The sequence below is a fragment of the Haemaphysalis longicornis genome, unplaced genomic scaffold (assembly GCF_048455015.1).
Source record: "Haemaphysalis longicornis isolate Haplotype H1 unplaced genomic scaffold, Haemaphysalis longicornis Haplotype H1 scaffold_8, whole genome shotgun sequence".
NCBI classification, from domain to species: domain Eukaryota; kingdom Metazoa; phylum Arthropoda; class Arachnida; order Ixodida; family Ixodidae; genus Haemaphysalis; species Haemaphysalis longicornis.
In genome coordinates this window covers 79,035,227-79,060,265 of record NW_027526445.1, presented here as the reverse complement: position 1 = coordinate 79,060,265, position 25,039 = coordinate 79,035,227, and the positions used below count along the sequence as shown (strand labels likewise).

Genomic DNA, 25,039 nt, shown 5'->3' with positions numbered 1-25,039 from the left:
TTTCTTTGGATATTTCCTAACGAGCCCCTCATTTCCAAACCCTATTCTCGTGCGAAAGCTTAGCGAGGGCTTCGGTTCTGGCAGCCTTGATGCCAAGGTAGCATAAGAGGGTTTTCCCGCCGGTTACTCGCTTATGACAGGCTGTAGACGTTCACGTCACCACCCGGGGGTTGAAAAGAAGGTCCATTTCTCCCCGTGTAGTCTGAGTGGCGCTGGCTACCACAACTCAAGATTCAGATACAGTTGTAGTAACTATAAATACCCCAGAAAGTGAAGGAGGACACAGTCGCCCAGATAGCCGAATTGGTAAGGCATTCGAGATCTAATCGAAAGGCGTGGTTTCGGTCCCCACTCTGGGCGCGTGTTTTTCTTTCTTTCTCACATAATATAATAATATTAAAAAAAATGTAACATGACTAACGGTAAAAAATATTCTAGCCATTCCCCTATGCTTTCTTTGGCGTTGTAGACTGCCGGCATTTCTTTCTATATTTCCTAACGAGCCCCTCATTTCCAAACCCTTTTCTCGTGCAAAAGCTTAGCGAGGGCCTCGGTTCTGGCAGCCTTGATGCCACGGTAGCATAAGAGTGTTTTCCCGCCGATTACCCACTTATGACAGGCTGTAGACGTTCGCGTCACGCCCCGGGGGTTGAAAAGAAGGTCCCCTTCTCCCCGTGTAGTCTGAGTGGCGCTGGCTACCACCCTCAAGCGTCAGATACAGTTGTAGTAACTATAAATACCCCAGAAAGTGAAGGAGGACACAGTCGCCCAGATAGCCGAATTGGTAAGGCATTCGAGATCTAATCGAAAGGCGTGGGTTCGGTACCCACTCTGGGCGCATGTTTTTCTTTCTTTCTCACATAATAATAATATTAATAATAAAAAAATGTAACATGACTAAAGGTAAAAAGTATTCTAACCATTCCCCTATGCTTTCTTTGGCGTTGTAGACTGCCGGCATTTCTTTCGATATTTCCTAACGAGCCCCTCGTTTCCAAACCCTATTCTCGTGCGAAAGCTTAGCGAGGGCTTCGGTTCTGGCAGCCTTGATGCCAAGGTAGCATAAGAGGGTTTTCCCGCCGGTTACCCACTTATGACAGGCTGTAGACGTTCGCGTCACGGCCCGGGGGTTGAAAAGAAGGTCCCCTTCTCCCCGTGTAGTCTGAGGGGCGCTGGCTACCACAAGTCAAGAGTCAGATACAGTTGCAGTTCTATAAATACCCCAGAAAGTGAAGGAGGACACAGTCGCCCAGATAGCCGAATTGGTAAGGCATTCGAGATCTAATCGAAAGGCGTGGGTTCGGTCCCCACTCTGGTCGCGTGTTTTTCTTTCTTTCTAACATAATAATATTATTAATAATAAAAAAATGTAACATGACTAAAGGTAAAAAATATTCTAACCATTCCCCTATGCTTTCTTTGGCGTTGTAGAGTGCCGGCATTTCTTTCGATATCTCCTAACGAGCCCTCATTTCCAAACCCTATTCTCGTGCGAAAGCTTAGCGAGGGCCTCGGTTCTGGCAGCCTTGATGCCAAGGTAGCATAAGAGGGTTTTCCCGCCGGTTACCCACTTATGATAGGCTGTAGGCGTTCGCGTCACGCCCCGGGGGTTGAAAAGAAGGTCCCCTTCTCCCCGTGTAGTTTGAGTGGCGCTGGCTACCACCCTAAAAGCGTCAGATACAGTTGTACTAACTATAAATACCCCAGAAAGTGAAGGAGGACACAGTCGCCCAGATAGCCGAATTCGTAAGGCATTCGAGATCTAATCGAAAGGCGTGGGTTCGGTCCCCACTCTTGGCGCGTGTTTTTCTTTCTTTCTCACATAATAATAATAATAATTATAATAAAAAAATGTAACATGACTAACGGTAAAAAATATTCTAACCATTCCCCTATGCTTTCTTTGGCGTTGTAGACTGCCGGCATTTCTTTCGATATTTCCTAACAAGCCCCTCATGTCCAAACCCTATTCTCGTGCGAAAGCTTAGCGAGGGCCTCGGTTCTGGCAGCCTTGATGCCAAGGTAGCATAAGAGGGTTTTCCCGCCGGTTACCCACTTATGACAGGCTGTAGACGTTCGCGTCACGCCCCGGGGGTTGAAAAGAAGGCCCCCTTCTCACCGTGTAGTCTGAGTGGCGCTGGCTACCACAAGTCAAGAGTCAGATACAGTTGTAGTAACTATAAATACATCAGATAGTGAAGGAGGACACAGTCGCCCAAATAGACGAATTGGTAAGGCATTCGAGATCTAATCGAAAGGCGTGGGTTCGGTCCCCCCTCTGGGCGCGTGTTTTTCTTTCTTTCTCACGTAATAATAATACTAAAAAAAATGTAACATGACTAACGGTAAAAAATATTCTAACCATTCCCCTATGCTTTCTTTGGCGTTGTAGACTGCCGGCGTTTCTTTCGATATTTCCTAACGAGCCCCTCATTTCCAAACCCTATTCTCGTGCGAAAGCTTAGCGAGGGCCTCGGTTCTGGCAGCCTTGATGCCAAGGTAGCATAAGAGGGTTTTCCCGCCGGTTACCCACTTATGACAGGCTGTATACGTTCGCGTCACGCCCCAGGCGTTGAAAAGAAGGTCCCCTTCTCCCCGTGTAGTCTGAGTGGCGCTGGCTACCACCCTCAAGCGTCAGATACAGTTGTAGTGAATATAAATACCCCAGAAAATGAAGGAGGACACAGTCGCCCAGATAGCCGAATTGGTAAGGCATTCGAGATCTAATCGAAAGGCGTGGGTTTGGTCCCCACTCTGGGCGCGTGTTTTTCTTTCTTTCTCACATAATAATAATTAAAAAAATGTAATATGACTAACGGTAAAAAATATTCTAACCATTCCCCTATGCTTTCTTTGGCGTTGTAGAGTGCCGGCATTTCTTTTGATATCTCCTAACGAGCCCTAATTTCCAAACCCTATTCTCGTGCGAAAGCTTAGCGAGGGCCTCGGTTCTGGCAGCCTTGATGCCAAGGTAGCATAAGAGGGTTTTTCCGCCGGTTACCCACTTATGATAGGCTGTAGACGTTCGCGTCACGCCCCGGGGGTTGAAAAGAAAGTCCCCTTCTCCCCGTGTAGTCTGAGTGGCGCTGGCTACCACCCTCAAGCGTCAGATACAGTTGTAGTAACTATAAATACCCCACAAAGTGAAGGAGGACACAGTCGCCCAGATAGCTGAATTGGTAAGGCATCGAGATCTAATCAAAAGGCGTGGGTTCGGTCCCCACTCTGGTCGCGTGTTTTTCTTTCTTTCTCACATAATAATAATAATAATAATAATAAAAAAATGTAACATGACTAACGGTAAAAAATATTCTAACCATTCCCCTATGCTTTCTTTGGCATTGTAGACTGCCGGCATTTCTTTCGATATTTCCTAACAAGCCCCTCATTTCCAAACCCTTTTCTCGTGCGAAAGTTTAGCGAGGGCCTCGGTTCTGGCAACCTTGATGCCAAGGTAGCATAAGAGAGTTTTCCCGCCGGTTACCCACTTATGACAGGCTTATAGACGTTCGCGTCACGCCCCGGGGGTTGAAAAGAAGGTCCCCTTCTCCCCGTGTAGTCTGAGTTGCGCTGGCTACCACCCTCAAGCGTCAGATACAGTTGTAGTAACTATAAATACCCCAGAAAGTGAAGGAGGACACAGTCGCCCAGATAGCCGAATTGGTAAGGCATTCGAGCTCTAATCGAAAGGCGTGGGTTCGGTCCCCACTCTGGGCGCGTGTTTTTCTTTCTTTCTCACATAATAATAATAATAATAATAATATTAATAATAATAATAAAAAATGTAACATGACTAACGGTAAAAAATATTCTAACCATTCCCCTATGCTTTCTTTGGCGTTGTAGACTGCCGGCATTTCTTTCGATATTTCCTAACGAGCCCCTCATTTCCAAACCCTATTCTCGTGCGAAAGCTTAGCGAGGGCCTCGGTTCTGGCAGCCTTGATGCCAAGGTAGCATAAGAGGGTTTTCCAGCCGGTTACCCACCTATGACAGGCTGTAGACGTTCGCGTCACGTCCCGGGGGTTGAAAAGAAGGTCCTCTTCTCCCCGTGTAGTCAGAGTGGCGCTGGCTACCACCCTCAAGCGTCAGATACAGTTGTAGTAACTATAAATACCCCAGAAAGTGAAGGAGGACACAGTCGCATAGATAGCCAAATTGGTAAGGCATTCGAGATCTAATCGAAAGGCGTGGGTTCGGTCCCCACTCTGGTCGCGTGTTTTTCTTTCTTTCTCACATAATAATAATATTAATAATAAAAAAATGTAACATGACTAAAGGTAAAAAGTATTCTAACCATTCCCCTATGCTTTCTTTGGCGTTGTAGACTGCCGCATTTCTTTCGATATTTCCTAACGAGCCCCTCATTTCCAAACCCTATTCTCGTGCGAAAGCGTAGCGAGGGCCTCGGTTCTGGCAGCCTTGATGCCAAGGTAGCATAAGAGGGTTTTCCCGCCGGTAGCCCACTTATGATAGGGTGTAGACGTTTGCGTCAAGCCCCGGGGGTTGAAAAGAAGGTCCCCTTCTCCCCATGTAGTCTGAGTGGCGCTGGCTACCACCCTCAAGCGTCAGATACAGTTGTAGTAACTATAAATACCACAGAAAGTGAAGGAGGACACAGTCGCCCAGATAGCCGAATTGGTAAGGCATTCGAGATCTAATCGAAAGGCGTGGGTTCGGTCCCCACTCTGGGCGCGTGTTTTTCTTTCTTTCTCACATAATAATAATAAAAAAAATGTAACATAAATAACGGTAAAATATATTCTAACCATTCCCCTATGCTTTCTTTGGCGTTGTAGACTGCCGGCGTTTCTTTCGATATTTCCTAACGAGCCCCTCATTTCCAAACCCTATTCTCGTGCGAAAGCTTAGCGAGGGCCTCGGTTCTGGCAGCCTTGATGCCAAGGTAGCATAAGAGGGTTTTCCCGCCGGTTACCCACTTATGACAGGCTGTATACGTTCGCGTCACGCCCCAGGCGTTGAAAAGAAGGTCCCCTTCTCCCCGTGTAGTCTGAGTGGCGCTGGCTACCACCCTCAAGCGTCAGATACAGTTGTAGTGAATATAAATACCCCAGAAAATGAAGGAGGACACAGTCGCCCAGATAGCCGAATTGGTAAGGCATTCGAGATCTAATCGAAAGGCGTGGGTTTGGTCCCCACTCTGGTCGCGTGTTTTTCTTTCTTTCTCACATAATAATAATAATAATAATAAAAAAATGTAACATGACTAACGGTAAAAAATATTCTAACCATTCCCCTATGCTTTCTTTGGCATTGTAGACTGCCGGCATTTCTTTCGATATTTCCTAACAAGCCCCTCATTTCCAAACCCTTTTCTCGTGCGAAAGTTTAGCGAGGGCCTCGGTTCTGGCAACCTTGATGCCAAGGTAGCATAAGAGAGTTTTCCCGCCGGTTACCCACTTATGACAGGCTGTAGACGTTCGCGTCACGCCCCGGGGGTTGAAAAGAAGGTCCCCTTCTCCCCGTGTAGTCTGAGTGGCGCTGGCTACCACCCTCAAGCGTCAGATACAGTTGTAGTAACTATAAATACCCCAGAAAGTGAAGGAGGACACAGTCGCCCAGATAGCCGAATTGGTAAGGCATTCGAGCTCTAATCGAAAGGCGTGGGTTCGGTCCCCACTCTGGGCGCGTGTTTTTCTTTCTTTCTCACATAATAATAATAATAATAATAATATTAATAATAATAATAAAAAATGTAACATGACTAACGGTAAAAAATATTCTAACCATTCCCCTATGCTTTCTTTGGCGTTGTAGACTGCCGGCATTTCTTTCGATATTTCCTAACGAGCCCCTCATTTCCAAACCCTATTCTCGTGCGAAAGCTTAGCGAGGGCCTCGGTTCTGGCAGCCTTGATGCCAAGGTAGCATAAGAGGGTTTTCCAGCCGGTTACCCACCTATGACAGGCTGTAGACGTTCGCGTCACGTCCCGGGGGTTGAAAAGAAGGTCCTCTTCTCCCCGTGTAGTCTTAGTGGCGCTGGCTACCACAAGTCAAGAGTCAGATACAGTTGTAGTAACTATAAATACATCAGGTAGTGAAGGAGGACACAGTCGCCCAAATAGACGAATTGGTAAGGCATTCGAGATCTAATCGAAAGGCGTGGGTTCGGTCCCCACTCTGGTCGCGTGTTTTTCTTTCTTTCTCACATAATAATAATATTAATAATAAAAAAATGTAACATGACTAAAAGTAAAAAGTATTCTAACCATTCCCCTATGCTTTCTTTGGCGTTGTAGACTGCCGGCATTTCTTTCGATATTTCCTAACGAGCCCCTCGTTTCCAAACCCTATTCTCGTGCGAAAGCTTAGCGAGGGCTTCGGTTCTGGCAGCCTTGATGCCAAGGTAGCATAAGAGGGTTTTCCCGCCGGTTACCCACTTATGACAGGCTGTAGACGTTCGCGTCACGCCCCGGGGGTTGAAAAGAAGGTCCCCTTCTCCCCGTGTAGTCTGAGGGGCGCTGGCTACCACAAGTCAAGAGTCAGATACAGTTGTAGTTCTATAAATACCCCAGAAAGTGAAGGAGGACACAGTCGCCCAGATAGCCGAATTGGTAAGGCATTCGAGATCTAATCGAAAGGCGTGGGTTCGGTCCCCACTCTGGTCGCGTGTTTTTCTTTCTTTCTCACATAATAATATTATTAATAATAAAAAAATGTAACATGACTAAAGGTAAAAAATATTCTAACCATTCCCCTATGCTTTCTTTGGCGTTGTAGAGTGCCGGCATTTCTTTCGATATCTCCTAACGAGCCCTCATTTCCAAACCCTATTCTCGTGCGAAAGCTTAGCGAGGGCCTCGGTTCTGGCAGCCTTGATGCCAAGGTAGCATAAGAGGGTTTTCCCGCCGGTTACCCACTTATGATAGGCTGTAGGCGTTCGCCTCACGCCCCGGGGGTTGAAAAGAAGGTCCCCTTCTCCCCGTGTAGTTTGAGTGGCGCTGGCTACCACCCTAAAAGCGTCAGATACAGTTGTACTAACTATAAATACCCCAGAAAGTGAAGGAGGACACAGTCGCCCAGATAGCCGAATTCGTAAGGCATTCGAGATCTAATCGAAAGGCGTGGGTTCGGTCCCCACTCTTGGCACGTGTTTTTCTTTCTTTCTCACATAATAATAATAATAATTATAATAAAAAAATGTAACATGACTAACGGTAAAAAATATTCTAACCATTCCCCTATGCTTTCTTTGGCGTTGTAGACTGCCGGCATTTCTTTCGATATTTCCTAACAAGCCCCTCATGTCCAAACCCTATTCTCGTGCGAAAGCTTAGCGAGGGCCTCGGTTCTGGCAGCCTTGATGCCAAGGTAGCATAAGAGGGTTTTCCCGCCGGTTACCCACTTATGACAGGCTGTAGACGTTCGCGTCACGCCCCGGGGGTTGAAAAGAAGGCCCCCTTCTCACCGTGTAGTCTGAGTGGCGCTGGCTACCACAAGTCAAGAGTCAGATACAGTTGTAGTGACTATAAATACATCAGGTAGTGAAGGAGGACACAGTCGCCCAAATAGACGAATTGGTAAGGCATTCGAGATCTAATCGAAAGGCGTGGGTTCGGTCCCCCCTCTGGGCGCGTGTTTTTCTTTCTTTCTCACGTAATAATAATACTAAAAAAAATGTAACATGACTAACGGTAAAAAATATTCTAACCATTCCCCTATGATTTCTTTGGCGTTGTAGACTGCCGGCATTTCTTTCGATATTTCCTAACGAGCCCCTCATTTCCAAACCCTATTCTCGTGCGAAAGCTAAGCGAGGGCCTAGGTACTGGCAGCATTGATGCCAAGGTAGCATAAGAGGGTTTTCCCGCCGGTTACCCACTTATGACAGGCTGTAGACGTTCGCGCCATGCCCCGGGGGTTGAAAAGAAGGTCCCCTTCTCCCCGTGTAGTCTGAGTGGCGCTGGCTACCACCCTCAAGCGTCAGATACAGTTGTAGTAACTATAAATACCCCAGAAAGTGAAGGAGGACACAGTCGCCCAGATAGCCGAATTGGTAAGGCATTCGATATCTCATCGAAAGGCGTGGGTTTGGTCCCCACTCTGGGCGCGTGTTTTTCTTTCTTTCTCACATAATAATAATAATAATAATAAAAAAATGTAACATGACTAACGGTAAAAAATATTCTAGCCATTCCCCTATGCTTTCTTTGGCGTTGTAGACTGCCGGCATTTCTTTCGATATTTCCTAACGAGCCCCTCATTTCCAAACCCTATTCTCGTGCGAAAGCTTTGCGAGGGCCTCGGTTCTGGCAGCCTTGATGCCAAGGTAGCATAAGAGGGTTTTCCCGCCGATTACCCACTTATGACAGGCTGTAGACGTTCGCGTCACGCGCCGGGGGTTGAAAAGCAGGTCCCCTTCTCCCCATGTAGTCTGAGTGGCGCTGGCTACCACCCTCAAGCGTCAGATACAGTTGTAGTAACTATAAATACCCCATAGAGTGAAGGAGGACACAGTTGCCCAGATAGCCGAATTGGTAAGGCATTCGAGATCTAATCGAAAGGCGTGGGTTCGGTCCCCACTCTGGGCGCGTGTTTTTTTTTCTTTCTCACAAAATAATAATAATAAAAAAATGTAACATGACTAACGGTAAAAAATATTCTAACCATTCCCCTATGCTTTCTTTGGCGTTGTAGACTGCCGGCATTTCTTTGGATATTTCCTAACGAGCCCCTCATTTCCAAACCCTATTCTCGTGCGAAAGCTTAGCGAGGGCTTCGGTTCTGGCAGCCTTGATGCCAAGGTAGCATAAGAGGGTTTTCCCGCCGGTTACTCGCTTATGACAGGCTGTAGACGTTCACGTCACCACCCGGGGGTTGAAAAGAAGGTCCCCTTCTCCCCGTGTAGTCTGAGTGGCGCTGGCTACCACAACTCAAGATTCAGATACAGTTGTAGTAACTATAAATACCCCAGAAAGTGAAGGAGGACACAGTCGCCCAGATAGCCGAATTGGTAAGGCATTCGAGATCTAATCGAAAGGCGTGGTTTCGGTCCCCACTCTGGGCGCGTGTTTTTCTTTCTTTCTCACATAATATAATAATATTAAAAAAAATGTAACATGACTAACGGTAAAAAATATTCTAGCCATTCCCCTATGCTTTCTTTGGCGTTGTAGACTGCCGGCATTTCTTTCTATATTTCCTAACGAGCCCCTCATTTCCAAACCCTATTCTCGTGCAAAAGCTTAGCGAAGGCCTCGGTTCTGGCAGCCTTGATGCCACGGTAGCATAAGAGTGTTTTCCCGCCGATTACCCACTTATGACAGGCTGTAGACGTTCGCGTCACGCCCCGGGGGTTGAAAAGAAGGTCCCCTTCTCCCCGTGTAGTCTGAGTGGCGCTGGCTACCACCCTCAAGCGTCAGATACAGTTGTAGTAACTATAAATACCCCAGAAAGTGAAGGAGGACACAGTCGCCCAGATAGCCGAATTGGTAAGGCATTCGAGATCTAATCGAAAGGCGTGGGTTCGGTCCCCACTCTGGGCGCATGTTTTTCTTTCTTTCTCACATAATAATAATATTAATAATAAAAAAATGTAACATGACTAAAGGTAAAAAGTATTCTAACCATTCCCCTATGCTTTCTTTGGCGTTGTAGACTGCCGGCATTTCTTTCGATATTTCCTAACGAGCCCCTCGTTTCCAAACCCTATTCTCGTGCGAAAGCTTAGCGAGGGCTTCGGTTCTGGCAGCCTTGATGCCAAGGTAGCATAAGAGGGTTTTCCCGCCGGTTACCCACTTATGACAGGCTGTAGACGTTCGCGTCACGGCCCGGGGGTTGAAAAGAAGGGCCCCTTCTCCCCGTGTAGTCTGAGGGGCGCTGGCTACCACAAGTCAAGAGTCAGATACAGTTGCAGTTCTATAAATACCCCAGAAAGTGAAGGAGGACACAGTCGCCCAGATAGCCGAATTGGTAAGGCATTCGAGATCTAATCGAAAGGCGTGGGTTCGGTCCCCACTCTGGTCGCGTGTTTTTCTTTCTTTCTCACATAATAATATTATTAATAATAAAAAAATGTAACATGACTAAAGGTAAAAAATATTCTAACCATTCCCCTATGCTTTCTTTGGCGTTGTAGAGTGCCGGCATTTCTTTCGATATCTCCTAACGAGCCCTCATTTCCAAACCCTATTCTCGTGCGAAAGCTTAGCGAGGGCCTCGGTTCTGGCAGCCTTGATGCCAAGGTAGCATAAGAGGGTTTTCCCGCCGGTTACCCACTTATGATAGGCTGTAGGCGTTCGCGTCACGCCCCGGGGGTTGAAAAGAAGGTCCCCTTCTCCCCGTGTAGTTTGAGTGGCGCTGGCTACCACCCTAAAAGCGTCAGATACAGTTGTACTAACTATAAATACCCCAGAAAGTGAAGGAGGACACAGTCGCCCAGATAGCCGAATTCGTAAGGCATTCGAGATCTAATCGAAAGGCGTGGGTTCGGTCCCCACTCTTGGCGCGTGTTTTTCTTTCTTTCTCACATAATAATAATAATAATTATAATAAAAAAATGTAACATGACTAACGGTAAAAAATATTCTAACCATTCCCCTATGCTTTCTTTGGCGTTGTAGACTGCCGGCATTTCTTTCGATATTTCCTAACAAGCCCCTCATGTCCAAACCCTATTCTCGTGCGAAAGCTTAGCGAGGGCCTCGGTTCTGGCAGCCTTGATGCCAAGGTAGCATAAGAGGGTTTTCCCGCCGGTTACCCACTTATGACAGGCTGTAGACGTTCGCGTCACGCCCCGGGGGTTGAAAAGAAGGCCCCCTTCTCACCGTGTAGTCTGAGTGGCGCTGGCTACCACAAGTCAAGAGTCAGATACAGTTGTAGTAACTATAAATACATCAGATAGTGAAGGAGGACACAGTCGCCCAAATAGACGAATTGGTAAGGCATTCGAGATCTAATCGAAAGGCGTGGGTTCGGTCCCCCCTCTGGGCGCGTGTTTTTCTTTCTTTCTCACGTAATAATAATACTAAAAAAAATGTAACATGACTAACGGTAAAAAATATTCTAACCATTCCCCTATGCTTTCTTTGGCGTTGTAGTCTGCCGGCGTTTCTTTCGATATTTCCTAACGAGCCCCTCATTTCCAAACCCTATTCTCGTGCGAAAGCTTAGCGAGGGCCTCGGTTCTGGCAGCCTTGATGCCAAGGTAGCATAAGAGGGTTTTCCCGCCGGTTACCCACTTATGACAGGCTGTATACGTTCGCGTCACGCCCCAGGCGTTGAAAAGAAGGTCCCCTTCTCCCCGTGTAGTCTGAGTGGCGCTGGCTACCACCCTCAAGCGTCAGATACAGTTGTAGTGAATATAAATACCCCAGAAAATGAAGGAGGACACAGTCGCCCAGATAGCCGAATTGGTAAGGCATTCGAGATCTAATCGAAAGGCGTGGGTTTGGTCCCCACTCTGGGCGCGTGTTTTTCTTTCTTTCTCACATAATAATAATTAAAAAAATGTAATATGACTAACGGTAAAAAATATTCTAACCATTCCCCTATGCTTTCTTTGGCGTTGTAGAGTGCCGGCATTTCTTTTGATATCTCCTAACGAGCCCTAATTTCCAAACCCTATTCTCGTGCGAAAGCTTAGCGAGGGCCTCGGTTCTGGCAGCCTTGATGCCAAGGTAGCATAAGAGGGTTTTTCCGCCGGTTACCCACTTATGATAGGCTGTAGACGTTCGCGTCACGCCCCGGGGGTTGAAAAGAAAGTCCCCTTCTCCCCGTGTAGTCTGAGTGGGGCTGGCTACCACCCTCAAGCGTCAGATACAGTTGTAGTAACTATAAATACCCCACAAAGTGAAGGAGGACACAGTCGCCCAGATAGCTGAATTGGTAAGGCATCGAGATCTAATCAAAAGGCGTGGGTTCGGTCCCCACTCTGGTCGCGTGTTTTTCTTTCTTTCTCACATAATAATAATAATAATAATAAAAAAATGTAACATGACTAACGGTAAAAAATATTCTAACCATTCCCCTATGCTTTCTTTGGCATTGTAGACTGCCGGCATTTCTTTCGATATTTCCTAACAAGCCCCTCATTTCCAAACCCTTTTCTCGTGCGAAAGTTTAGCGAGGGCCTCGGTTCTGGCAACCTTGATGCCAAGGTAGCATAAGAGAGTTTTCCCGCCGGTTACCCACTTATGACAGGCTGTAGACGTTCGCGTCACGCCCCGGGGGTTGAAAAGAAGGTCCCCTTCTCCCCGTGTAGTCTGAGTGGCGCTGGCTACCACCCTCAAGCGTCAGATACAGTTGTGGTAACTATAAATACCCCAGAAAGTGAAGGAGGACACAGTCGCCCAGATAGCCGAATTGGTAATGCATTCGAGCTCTAATCGAAAGGCGTGGGTTCGGTCCCCACTCTGGGCGCGTGTTTTTCTTTCTTTCTCACATAATAATAATAATAATAATAATATTAATAATAATAATAAAAAATGTAACATGACTAACGGTAAAAAATATTCTAACCATTCCCCTATGCTTTCTTTGGCGTTGTAGACTGCCGGCATTTCTTTCGATATTTCCTAACGAGCCCCTCATTTCCAAACCCTATTCTCGTGCGAAAGCTTAGCGAGGGCCTCGGTTCTGGCAGCCTTGATGCCAAGGTAGCATAAGAGGGTTTTCCAGCCGGTTACCCACCTATGACAGGCTGTAGACGTTCGCGTCACGTCCCGGGGGTTGAAAAGAAGGTCCTCTTCTCCCCGTGTAGTCAGAGTGGCGCTGGCTACCACCCTCAAGTGTCAGATACAGTTGTAGTAACTATAAATACCCCAGAAAGTGAAGGAGGACACAGTCGCATAGATAGCCAAATTGGTAAGGCATTCGAGATCTAATCGAAAGGCGTGGGTTCGGTCCCCACTCTGGTCGCGTGTTTTTCTTTCTTTCTCACATAATAATAATATTAATAATAAAAAAATGTAACATGACTAAAGGTAAAAAGTATTCTAACCATTCCCCTATGCTTTCTTTGGCGTTGTAGACTGCCGGCATTTCTTTCGATATTTCCTAACGAGCCCCTCGTTTCCAAACCCTATTCTCGTGCGAAAGCTTAGCGAGGGCTTCGGTTCTGGCAGCCTTGATGCCAAGGTAGCATAAGAGGGTTTTCCCGCCGGTTACCCACTTATGACAGGCTGTAGACGTTCGCGTCACGCCCCGGGGGTTGAAAAGAAGGTCCCCTTCTCCCCGTGTAGTCTGAGGGGCGCTGGCTACCACAAGTCAAGAGTCAGATACAGTTGTAGTTCTATAAATACCCCAGAAAGTGAAGGAGGACACAGTCGCCCAGATAGCCGAATTGGTAAGGCATTCGAGATCTAATCGAAAGGGGTGGGTTCGGTCCCCACTCTGGTCGCGTGTTTTTCTTTCTTTCTCACATAACAATATTATTAATAATAAAAAAATGTAACATGACTAAAGGTAAAAAATATTCTAACCATTCCCCTATGCTTTCTTTGGCGTTGTAGAGTGCCGGCATTTCTTTCGATATCTCCTAACGAGCCCTCATTTCCAAACCCTATTCTCGTGCGAAAGCTTAGCGAGGGCCTCGGTTCTGGCAGCCTTGATGCCAAGGTAGCATAAGAGGGTTTTCCCGCCGGTTACCCACTTATGATAGGCTGTAGGCGTTCGCGTCACGCCCCGGGGGTTGAAAAGAAGGTCCCCTTCTCCCCGTGTAGTTTGAGTGGCGCTGGCTACCACCCTAAAAGCGTCAGATACAGTTGTACTAACTATAAATACCCCAGAAAGTGAAGGAGGACACAGTCGCCCAGATAGCCGAATTCGTAAGGCATTCGAGATCTAATCGAAAGGCGTGGGTTCGGTCCCCACTCTTGGCACGTGTTTTTCTTTCTTTCTCACATAATAATAATAATAATTATAATAAAAAAATGTAACATGACTAACGGTAAAAAATATTCTAACCATTCCCCTATGCTTTCTTTGGCGTTGTAGACTGCCGGCATTTCTTTCGATATTTCCTAACAAGCCCCTCATGTCCAAACCCTATTCTCGTGCGAAAGCTTTGCGAGGGCCTCGGTTCTGGCAGCCTTGATGCCAAGGTAGCATAAGAGGGTTTTCCCGCCGGTTACCCACTTATGACAGGCTGTAGACGTTCGCGTCACGCCCCGGGGGTTGAAAAGAAGGCCCCCTTCTCACCGTGTAGTCTGAGTGGCGCTGGCTACCACAAGTCAAGAGTCAGATACAGTTGTAGTAACTATAAATACATCAGGTAGTGAAGGAGGACACAGTCGCCCAAATAGACGAATTGGTAAGGCATTCGAGATCTAATCGAAAGGCGTGGGTTCGGTCCCCCCTCTGGGCGCGTGTTTTTCTTTCTTTCTCATGTAATAATAATACTAAAAAAAATGTAACATGACTAACGGTAAAAAATATTCTAACCATTCCCCTATGATTTCTTTGGCGTTGTAGACTGCCGGCATTTCTTTCGATATTTCCTAACGAGCCCCTCATTTCCAAACCCTATTCTCGTGCGAAAGCTAAGCGAGGGCCTAGGTACTGGCAGCATTGATGCCAAGGTAGCATAAGAGGGTTTTCCCGCCGGTTACCCACTTATGACAGGCTGTAGACGTTCGCGCCATGCCCCGGGGGTTGAAAAGAAGGTCCCCTTCTCCCCGTGTAGTCTGAGTGGCGCTGGCTACCACCCTCAAGCGTCAGATACAGTTGTAGTAACTATAAATACCCCAGAAAGTGAAGGAGGACACAGTCGCCCAGATAGCCGAATTGGTAAGGCATTCGATATCTCATCGAAAGGCGTGGGTTTGGTCCCCACTCTGGGCGCGTGTTTTTCTTTCTTTCTCACATAATAATAATAATAATAATAAAAAAATGTAACATGACTAACGGTAAAAAATATTCTAGCCATTCCCCTATGCTTTCTTTGGCGTTGTAGACTGCCGGCATTTCTTTCGATATTTCCTAACGAGCCCCTCATTTCCAAACCCTATTCTCGTGCGAAAGCTTTGCGAGGGCCTCGGTTCTGGCAGCCTTGATGCCAAGGTAGCATAAGAGGGTTTTCCCGCCGATTACCCACTTATGACAGGCTGTAGACGTTCGCGTCACGCGCCGGGGGTTGAAAAGCAGGTCCCCTTCTCCCCATGTAGTCTGAGTGGCGCTGGCTACCACCCTCAAGCGTCAGATACAGTTGTAGTAACTATAAATACCCCATAGAGTGAAGGAGGACACAGTTGCCCAGATAGCCGAATTGGTAAGGCATTCGAGATTTAATCGAAAGGCGTGGGTTCGGTCCCCACTCTGGGCGCGTGTTTTTTTTTCTTTCTCACAAAATAATAATAATAAAAAAAATGTAACATGACTAACGGTAAAAAATATTCTAACCATTCCCCTATGCTTTCTTTGGCGTTGTAGACTGCCGGCATTTCTTTGGATATTTCCTAACGAGCCCCTCATTTCCAAACCCTATTCTCGTGCGAAAGCTTAGCGAGGGCTTCGGTTCTGGCAGCCTTGATGCCAAGGTAGCATAAGAGGGTTTTCCCGCCGGTTACTCGCTTATGACAGGCTGTAGACGTTCACGTCACCACCCGGGGGTTGAAAAGAAGGTCCCCTTCTCCCCGTGTAGTCTGAGTGGCGCTGGCTACCACAACTCAAGATTCAGATACAGTTGTAGTAACTATAAATACCCCAGAAATTGAAGGAGGACACAGTCGCCCAGATAGCCGAATTGGTAAGGCATTCGAGATCTAATCGAAAGGCGTGGTTTCGGTCCCCACTCTGGGCGCGTGTTTTTCTTTCTTTCTCACATAATATAATAATATTAAAAAAAATGTAACATGACTAACGGTAAAAAATATTCTAGCCATTCCCCTATGCTTTCTTTGGCGTTGTAGACTGCCGGCATTTCTTTCTATATTTCCTAACGAGCCCCTCATTTCCAAACCCTATTCTCGTGCAAAAGCTTAGCGAGGGCCTCGGTTCTGGCAGCCTTGATGCCACGGTAGCATAAGAGTGTTTTCCCGCCGATTACCCACTTATGACAGGCTGTAGACGTTCGCGTCACGCCCCGGGGGTTGAAAAGAAGGTCCCCTTCTCCCCGTGTAGTCTGAGTGGCGCTGGCTACCACCCTCAAGCGTCAGATACAGTTGTAGTAACTATAAATACCCCAGAAAGTGAAGGAGGACACAGTCGCCCAGATAGCCGAATTGGTAAGGCATTCGAGATCTAATCGAAAGGCGTGGGTTCGGTCCCCACTCTGGGCGCATGTTTTTCTTTCTTTCTCACATAATAATAATATTAATAATAAAAAAATGTAACATGACTAAAGGTAAAAAGTATTCTAACCATTCCCCTATGCTTTCTTTGGCGTTGTAGACTGCCGGCATTTCTTTCGATATTTCCTAACGAGCCCCTCGTTTCCAAACCCTATTCTCGTGCGAAAGCTTAGCGAGGGCTTCGGTTCTGGCAGCCTTGATGCCAAGGTAGCATAAGAGGGTTTTCCCGCCGGTTACCCACTTATGACAGGCTGTAGACGTTCGCGTCACGGCCCGGGGGTTGAAAAGAAGGTCCCCTTCTCCCCGTGTAGTCTGAGGGGCGCTGGCTACCACAAGTCAAGAGTCAGATACAGTTGCAGTTCTATAAATACCCCAGAAAGTGAAGGAGGACACAGTCGCCCAGATAGCCGAATTGGTAAGGCATTCGAGATCTAATCGAAAGGCGTGGGTTCGGTCCCCACTCTGGTCGCGTGTTTTTCTTTCTTTCTCACATAATAATATTATTAATAATAAAAAAATGTAACATGACTAAAGGTAAAAAATATTCTAACCATTCCCCTATGCTTTCTTTGGCGTTGTAGAGTGCCGGCATTTCTTTCGATATCTCCTAACGAGCCCTCATTTCCAAACCCTATTCTCGTGCGAAAGCTTAGCGAGGGCCTCGGTTCTGGCAGCCTTGATGCCAAGGTAGCATAAGAGGGTTTTCCCGCCGGTTACCCACTTATGATAGGCTGTAGGCGTTCGCGTCACGCCCCGGGGGTTGAAAAGAAGGTCCCCTTCTCCCCGTGTAGTTTGAGTGGCGCTGGCTACCACCCTAAAAGCGTCAGATACAGTTGTACTAACTATAAATACCCCAGAAAGTGAAGGAGGACACAGTCGCCCAGATAGCCGAATTCGTAAGGCATTCGAGATCTAATCGAAAGGCGTGGGTTCGGTCCCCACTCTTGGCGCGTGTTTTTCTTTCTTTCTCACATAATAATAATATTAATTATAATAAAAAAATGTAACATGACTAACGGTAAAAAATATTCTAACCATTCCCCTATGCTTTCTTTGGCGTTGTAGACTGCCGGCATTTCTTTCGATATTTCCTAACAAGCCCCTCATGTCCAAACCCTATTCTCGTGCGAAAGCTTAGCGAGGGCCTCGGTTCTGGCAGCCTTGATGCCAAGGTAGCATAAGAGGGTTTTCCCGCCGGTTACCCACTTATGACAGGCTGTAGACGTTCGCGTCACGCCCCGGGGGTTGAAAAGAAGGCCCCCTTCTCACCGTGTAGTCTGAGTGGCGCTGGCTACCACAAGTCAAGAGTCAGATACAGTTGTAGTAACTATAAATACATCAGATAGTGAAGGAGGACACAGTCGCCCAAATAGACGAATTGGTAAGGCATTCGAGATCTAATCGAAAGGCGTGGGTTCGGTCCCCCCTCTGGGCGCGTGTTTTTCTTTCTTTCTCACGTAATAATAATACTAAAAAAATGTAACATGACTAACGGTAAAAAATATTCTAACCATTCCCCTATGATTTCTTTGGCGTTGTAGACTGCCGGCATTTCTTTCGATATTTCCTAACGAGCCCCTCATTTCCAAACCCTATTCTCGTGCGAAGGCTTTGCGAGGGCCTCGGTTCTGGCAGCCTTGATGCCAAGGTAGCATAAGAGGGTTTTCCCGCCGATTACCCACTTATGACAAGCTGTAGACGTTCGCGTCACGCGCCGGGGGTTGAAAAGCAGGTCCCCTTCTCCCCATGTAGTCTGAGTGGCGCTGGCTACCACCCTCAAGCGTCAGATACAGTTGTAGTAACTATAAATACCCCATAGAGTGAAGGAGGACACAGTTGCCCAGATAGCCGAATTGGTAAGGCATTCGAGATCTAATCGAAAGGCGTGGGTTCGGTCCCCACTCTGGGCGCGTGTTTTTCTTTCTTTCTCACAAAATATTAATAATAAAAAAAATGTAACATGACTATCGGTAAAAAATATTCTAACCATTCCCCTATGCTTTCTTTGGCGTTGTAGACTGCCGGCATTTCTTTGGATATTTCCTAACGAGCCCCTCATTTCCAAACCCTATTCTCGTGCGAAAGCTTAGCGAGGGCTTCGGTTCTGGCAGCCTTGATGCCAAGGTAGCATAAGAGGGTTTTCCCGCCGGTTACTCGCTTATGACAGGCTGTAGACGTTCACGTCACCACCCGGGGGTTGAAAAGAAGGTCCATTTCTCCCCGTGTAGTCTGAGTGGCGCTGGCTACCACAACTCAAGATTCAGATACAGTTGTAGTAACTATAAATACCCCAGAAAGTGAAGGAGGACACAGTCGCCCAGATAGCCGAATTGGTAAGGCATTCGAGATCTAATCGAAAGGCGTGGTTTCGGTCCCCACTCTGGGCGCGTGTTTTTCTTTCTTTCTCACATAATATAATAATATTAAAAAAAATGTAACATGACTAACGGTAAAAAATATTCTAGCCATTCCCCTATGCTTTCTTTGGCGTTGTAGACTGCCGGCATTTCTTTCTATATTTCCTAACGAGCCCCTCATTTCCAAACCCTTTTCTCGTGCAAAAGCTTAGCGAGGGCCTCGGTTCTGGCAGCCTTGATGCCACGGTAGCATAAGAGTGTTTTCCCGCCGATTACCCACTTATGACAGGCTGTAGACGTTCGCGTCACGCCCCGGGGGTTGAAAAGAAGGTCCCCTTCTCCCCGTGTAGTCTGAGTGGCGCTGGCTACCACCCTCAAGCGTCAGATACAGTTGTAGTAACTATAAATACCCCAGAAAGTGAAGGAGGACACAGTCGCCCAGATAGCCGAATTGGTAAGGCATTCGAGATCTAATCGAAAGGCGTGGGTTCGGTCCCCACTCTGGGCGCATGTTTTTCTTTCTTTCTCACATAATAATAATAAAAAAAAATGTAACATGAATAACGGTAAAAAATATTCTAACCATTCCCCTATGCTTTCTTTGGCGTTGTAGACTGCCGGCATTTCTTTCGATATATATATATATATATATATATATATATATTTATATATATATATATATATATATATATATATATATATATAGAGAGAGAGTTATAACAGCGAATCAGACAATGGGAAATGAGGAGCTCGGTGAAACAAGACAGAAAAGAAGGGTTCGCAGTCAAGAAAACCTTAGAAAGCAAAGGGGAAGTTGTGGTGGTTCATAGAAACAGAAGAAAAATTTTTTCAGTCAGAAAGAAAGTGGTGAAACATGCCCGACAGGTGGGATCCGAACCCACGAAGTCTAGAATACCGGTCTGGTGTGATAACCACTACGATGCCGGTGGGTAGATTTTCTCCTGCACTTTCTGGGATTTTTATGTTAATGTATTTTTGTTTCCTGTTCTTGAGGGTGGTAGCCAGTGCCACTCGGACTATTCGGGTTGAAGGGGACCTTTTTTTAACCCCCAGGCCATGACTCGAGTGTCTACGACATGTCGAGGGTGGTCGACAAGCGTTGAACCCTCTTGAGCTACCTTTGGCACCAAGACTGATAGAACCGATGCCCTCGCTAAGCATGTAGAGAATCAGAAAAATTGGAAATAAGGGGCTCGGTGAAATAAGAAAGAAAATAGGGGTTGGCAGTCAAGAAAACCTCGCAAAGCAAAGGAGCAAAGAGGTGGTTCTGTTGGATCATAGAAAGAGATGACGAATTTTTTGAGTCAGAAAAAAGTGGTGAAAAAAGGCCCGCTGGGTGGGACCCAAACCCACGACCTGCAGAATACCAGTCTGGTGTGATAACCATTACGCTACCGGTGGGGCTGTTTCCCCAGAGCTTTCTCGGGTATTTATGTTGAGGTATTTTTTGTTTCCTGCACTTGGGGGTCGTGGGTTCGGGTCCCACCCGGCGGGCATTTCTTCACCACTTTCTTTTCGACTCAAAAAATTCTTCATCTCTCTCTATGACCCACCACAACCTCCCCTTTGCTTTCCGAGGTTTTCTTGACTGCCAACCCTTATTTTCTGTCTTATTTTACGGAGCCCCTCATTTCGTTTTCTGAATCGCTACATGCTCAGCGAGGGCCTCTGTTCTGGCAGTCTTGGTGCCAAAGGGAGCTTAAGAGGGCTCAGCGCTGGTTGACCACTCTCGGCATGTCGGAGGCCCTCGAGTCACGGCCCGAGGGTTAAAAAGAAGGGCCCCCTCACCCCGAGTAGTACAAGTGGCGCTGGCTACCACCCCCAAGTGCAGGAAACAAAAAAACCTCAACATAAATACCCGAGAAAGTGCTGGGGAAACAGCCCCGCCGGTAGCGTAGTGGTTATCGCACCAAACCGGTATTCTGGAGGTCGTGGGTTCGGATCCCACCAGGTGGGCATTTTTTCACCAGTTTCTTTTCGATTCAAAAAATTCATCTCTTTCTATGACCCACCACAACCTCCCCTTTGCTTTCCGAGGTTTTCTTGACTGCCAACCCATATATAGATATATATATATATATATATATATATATATATATATATATATATATATATATATATATATATATATATATATATATATTTATTTATATATAGTTATATTAGCGAATCAGACAATGGGAAAAGAGGAGCTCGGTGAAACAAGACACAAAAAAGGGGTTCGCAGTCAAGAAAACGTCAGAAAGCAAAGGGGAAGTTGTGGTGGTTCATAGAAACAGAAGAAAATTTTTTTCAGTCAGTAACAAAGTGGTGAAAAATGCCCGACGGGTGGGATCCGAACCCACGACCTCTAGAATACCCGTCTGGTGTGATAACCACTACGATGCCGGTGGGTAGATTTTCCCCTCCACTTTCTGGGATCTTTATGTTAATGTATTTTTGTTTCCTGTTCTTGAGCGTGATAGCCAGTGCCACTCGTACTATTCGGGTTGAAGGGGACCTTTTTTTAACCCCCAGGCCGTGACTCGAGTGTCTACGACATGTCGAGGGTGGTCGACAAGCGTTGAACCCTCTTAAGCTACCTTTGGCACCAAGACTGCCAGAACAGATGCCCTCGCTAAGCATGTAGAGAATCAGAAAAATTGGAAATGAGGGGCTCGGTGAAATAAGAAAGAAAATACGGGTTGGCAGTCAAGAAAACCTCGCAAAGCAAAGAAGCAAAGAGGTGGTTCCGTTGGGTCATAGAAAGAGATGAAGAATTTTTTGAGTCAGAAAAAAAGTGGGGAAAAAATGCCCACCGGGTGGGATCCGAACCCACGACCTCCAGAATACCAGTCTGGTGTGATAACCACTACGCTACCGATGGGGCAGTTTCCCCAGCACTTTCTCGGGTATATTTTTTAAGACATTTCTGTTTCCTGCACTTGGGGGTGGTAGCCAGCGCCAGCGCCACTCGTATGTAAATATATATATATATATATTTGTATATATATATATATTTGTATATATATAAATATATATATATATATATATATATATATATATATATATATATATATCTATATATATATATATATATATATATATATATATATATATATATATATATATATATATATATATATATATATATAGATATAGACTGACAAGATAAAAACTTAAGGTTAGCAGAGACAGAGACAAACGAGAAAGACATAGAAAATAAAAATAAGTTTACTGACGTTTCAGGCAGATGACTCCCTTTCTTCAGAGTATCTCTGAAGAAAGGGAGTCCTCTGCCTGAAACGTCAGTAAACTTATTTTTATTTTCTACGTCTTTCTCGTTTGTCTCTGTCTCTACTAACCTTATATATATATATATATATATATATATATATATATATATATATATATATATAGTTGATCAAGATAAAGAATTTGGAAAATAAGAAAGTGGAGAAAAAATTCTCGCCAGGTGGGATCCGAACCCACGACCTCCAGAAACCGGTCTGGTGCGATAACCACTACGCTACCGGCGGGGCTACTTTAGCCTCCACTTTCCGGGGTATTTATGTTCAGGTTTTTTGTTTCCTCCGCTTGGGGGTGGTAGCCAGCGCCACTCGGACTACTCGGGGTGAAGGGACCGTCTTTTTAACCCCCGGGCCGTGACTCGAGCGTCTACGACATGTCGAGAGTGGTCGACCGGCGTTGAACCCTCTTAAGCTCCCTATGGCACCAAGACTGCCAGAACAGAGGCCCTCGCTATGCATGTAGCCAATCAGAATAGGAAATGAGGGGCTCGTTGAAAATAAGACAGAAATACGAATTGGCAGTCAAGAAAACCTCGGAAAGCAAAGGGGAGGATGTAGTTGATCAAGATAAAGAATTTGGAAAATAAGAAAGTGGAGAAAAAAATGCCCGCCAGGTGGGATCCGAACCCACGACCTCCAGAAACCGGTCTGGTGCGATAACCACTACGCTACCGGCGGGGCTACTTTAGCCTCCACTTTCTGGGGTATTTATGTTCAGGTGTTTTTTGTTTCCTGCGCTTGGGGGTGGTAGCCAGCGCCACTCGGAGTACTCGGGGTGAAGGGACCTTCTTTTTAACCCCCGGGCCGTGACTCGAGCGTCTGCGACATGTCGAGAGTGGTCGACCAGCGTTGAACCCTCTTAAGCTCCCTATGGCACCAAGACTGCCAGAACAGAGGCCCTCGCTATGCATGTAGCCAATCAGAATAGGAAATGAGGGGCTCGTTGAAAATAAGACAGAAATAAGAATTGGCAGTCAAGAAAACCTCGGAAAGCAAAAGGGAGGATGTAGTTGATCAAGATAAAGAATTTGGAAAATAAGAAAGTGGAGAAAAAATGCCCGCCAGGTGGGATCCGAACCCACGACCTCCAGAAACCGGTCTGGTGCGATAACCACTACGCTACCGGCGGGGCTACTTTAGCCTCCACTTTCTGGGGTATTTATGTTCAGGTGTTTTTTGTTTCCTGCGCTTGGGGGTGGTAGCCAGCGCCACTCGGACTACTTGGGGTGAAGGGACCTTCTTTTTAACCCCCGGGCCGTGAATCGAGCGTCTACGACATGTCGAGAGTGGTCGACCAGCGTTGAACCCTCTTAAGCTCCCTATGGCACCAAGACTGCCATAACAGAGGCCCTCGCTATGCATGTAGCCAATCAGAATAGGAAATAAGGGGCTCGTTGAAAATAAGACAGAAATAAGAATTGGCAGTCAAGAAAACCTCGGAAAGCAAAGGGGAGGATGTAGTTGATCAAGATAAAGAATTTGGAAAATAAGAAAGTGGAGAAAAAATGCGCGCCAGGTGGGATCCGAACCCACGACCTCCAGAAACCGGTCTGGTGCGATAACCACTACGCTACCGGCGGGGCTACTTTAGCCTCCACTTTCTGGGGTATTTATGTTCAGGTGTTTTTTGTTTCCTGCGCTTGGGGGTGGTAGCCAGCGCCTCTCGGACTACTCGGGGTGAAGGGACCTTCTTTTTAACCCCCGGGCCGTGACTCGACATGAAGACATGATGATGTCTTAATTTCGGTGGTCGGAGATGACGTACATGGAGATCCTATTAGAGAGCGTGTGGTCGAATTGTTCAGTTAGTCCATTCACCTGCGAATGGTAGCTAGAACAAGTTTTATGGATGGTGTTGGCAGCGCAAAGAACTTCAGAATCTTTTAGTAAAATAAAGGTCTTTCCGAGGTCACTGAGCAAAACCCGAGGCGCTCCATGTCACAGGATGATGTTGCGCAGGAAGAAGTCGGCGACTTAGTGAGCACACCCTGACCGTAGGAGAGCGGTCTCTACGTACATTGTCAAGTGGTCGACAGTAGTCACTATGCAGTTGGACGCAGTCGATGAAAAGGTAACGACCCGTACAGGTCAATGCATACTCTGTCAAATGAAACAGAAGGGCAAGTAAGCGGATACAGTAAACCGTAACGAGGTTATGTGCATCAATTGCGGTGTTGACACAGCGCGCAAGAGGCGAGATTCTTGGCGACGTTCCTGGAGTGGCCGGGCTAGAAAAGTCGACTGCTATCACGATCAAATGCCTTCTGGAACCCAGGGTGTGTGGCTGGGGTATCATCATGATAAGCTTCGAGTATGCGCAGGCGGAGATAACAAGTTTCGGCAGGCATCTATTTATGGACCGAATAATGTTGGTTGGCGCGGTTGAGCGTGCCATCCAATGTACGGAAGTTCAGATATCTACGCAACCCGTTATTGGGTTGTCGCGCCGACCCACTCAGGTGGTCCAATGAAGTTCAGCAGTACGTATCGGCGTGCGGAAGCGAAGGCAGCTCAGTGGTCGCCTCTACTGGAGCATTGTTGAGGGGTTCCATGGGTAAACGTGGTGGCTGGGGCTCGGAAGACGCTGCTTGCGGCGGGGACAACAATTGGCATCCGGAAAGGAAATACGCTGTGTGAATGCTTTGACCTGTCTTGAATGTAACGGTTAAGTCGAAGTGCGGCAAATGCAGTATCCATCCGCTGAGGTGCTGATAAGTTCTTGATCGGGAATAGCACACAGAGGGCGCGATGATCTGAAGCGATGGTGATACGACGACCGTAGAGGTATAGGCAAAAGTATGGCATACACCAGACGGCAGCCAGGCATTCCTGTTCTGTGATGGTGTAGTTCTCAGCTGGCGTCAGTTAGCGACTAGAGTACGCTATGATTCTGCCCCGATACTGAGAGTTCCGCTGGAGAAGAAAGGAACCAATTCCCCACCCAATGGCAGCAGTGTGCAGTATCGTAGGCGCTGATTCGTCAAAACGCACAGGATGGGATCAGAGGGAAGGAATGTTTTGAGATATTAAAATTTGTCTTGGCAATCATGCGTCCATGAACGGCACGGGGGCGCGTAAGAGCTGAAGCAGGGGAGACGCAAGGGTGGCGAAGATGCGTATT

The 25,039-nt window shown here is 46.7% G+C and overlaps 3 non-coding genes across 3 annotated transcripts; all 3 read left to right on the top strand.

The window, feature by feature from the left end:
* Positions 1-3,645: 3,645 nt before the first annotated feature.
* Trnar-ucu (transfer RNA arginine (anticodon UCU)) lies at positions 3,646-3,717 on the top strand. Its single transcript has one exon. It is a non-coding gene; the product is annotated as a tRNA-Arg (tRNA).
* Positions 3,718-5,577: 1,860 nt separating this feature from the next.
* Trnar-ucu (transfer RNA arginine (anticodon UCU)) lies at positions 5,578-5,649 on the top strand. Its single transcript has one exon. It is a non-coding gene; the product is annotated as a tRNA-Arg (tRNA).
* Positions 5,650-15,211: 9,562 nt separating this feature from the next.
* Trnak-uuu (transfer RNA lysine (anticodon UUU)) lies at positions 15,212-15,283 on the top strand. Its single transcript has one exon. It is a non-coding gene; the product is annotated as a tRNA-Lys (tRNA).
* Positions 15,284-25,039: the final 9,756 nt, after the last annotated feature.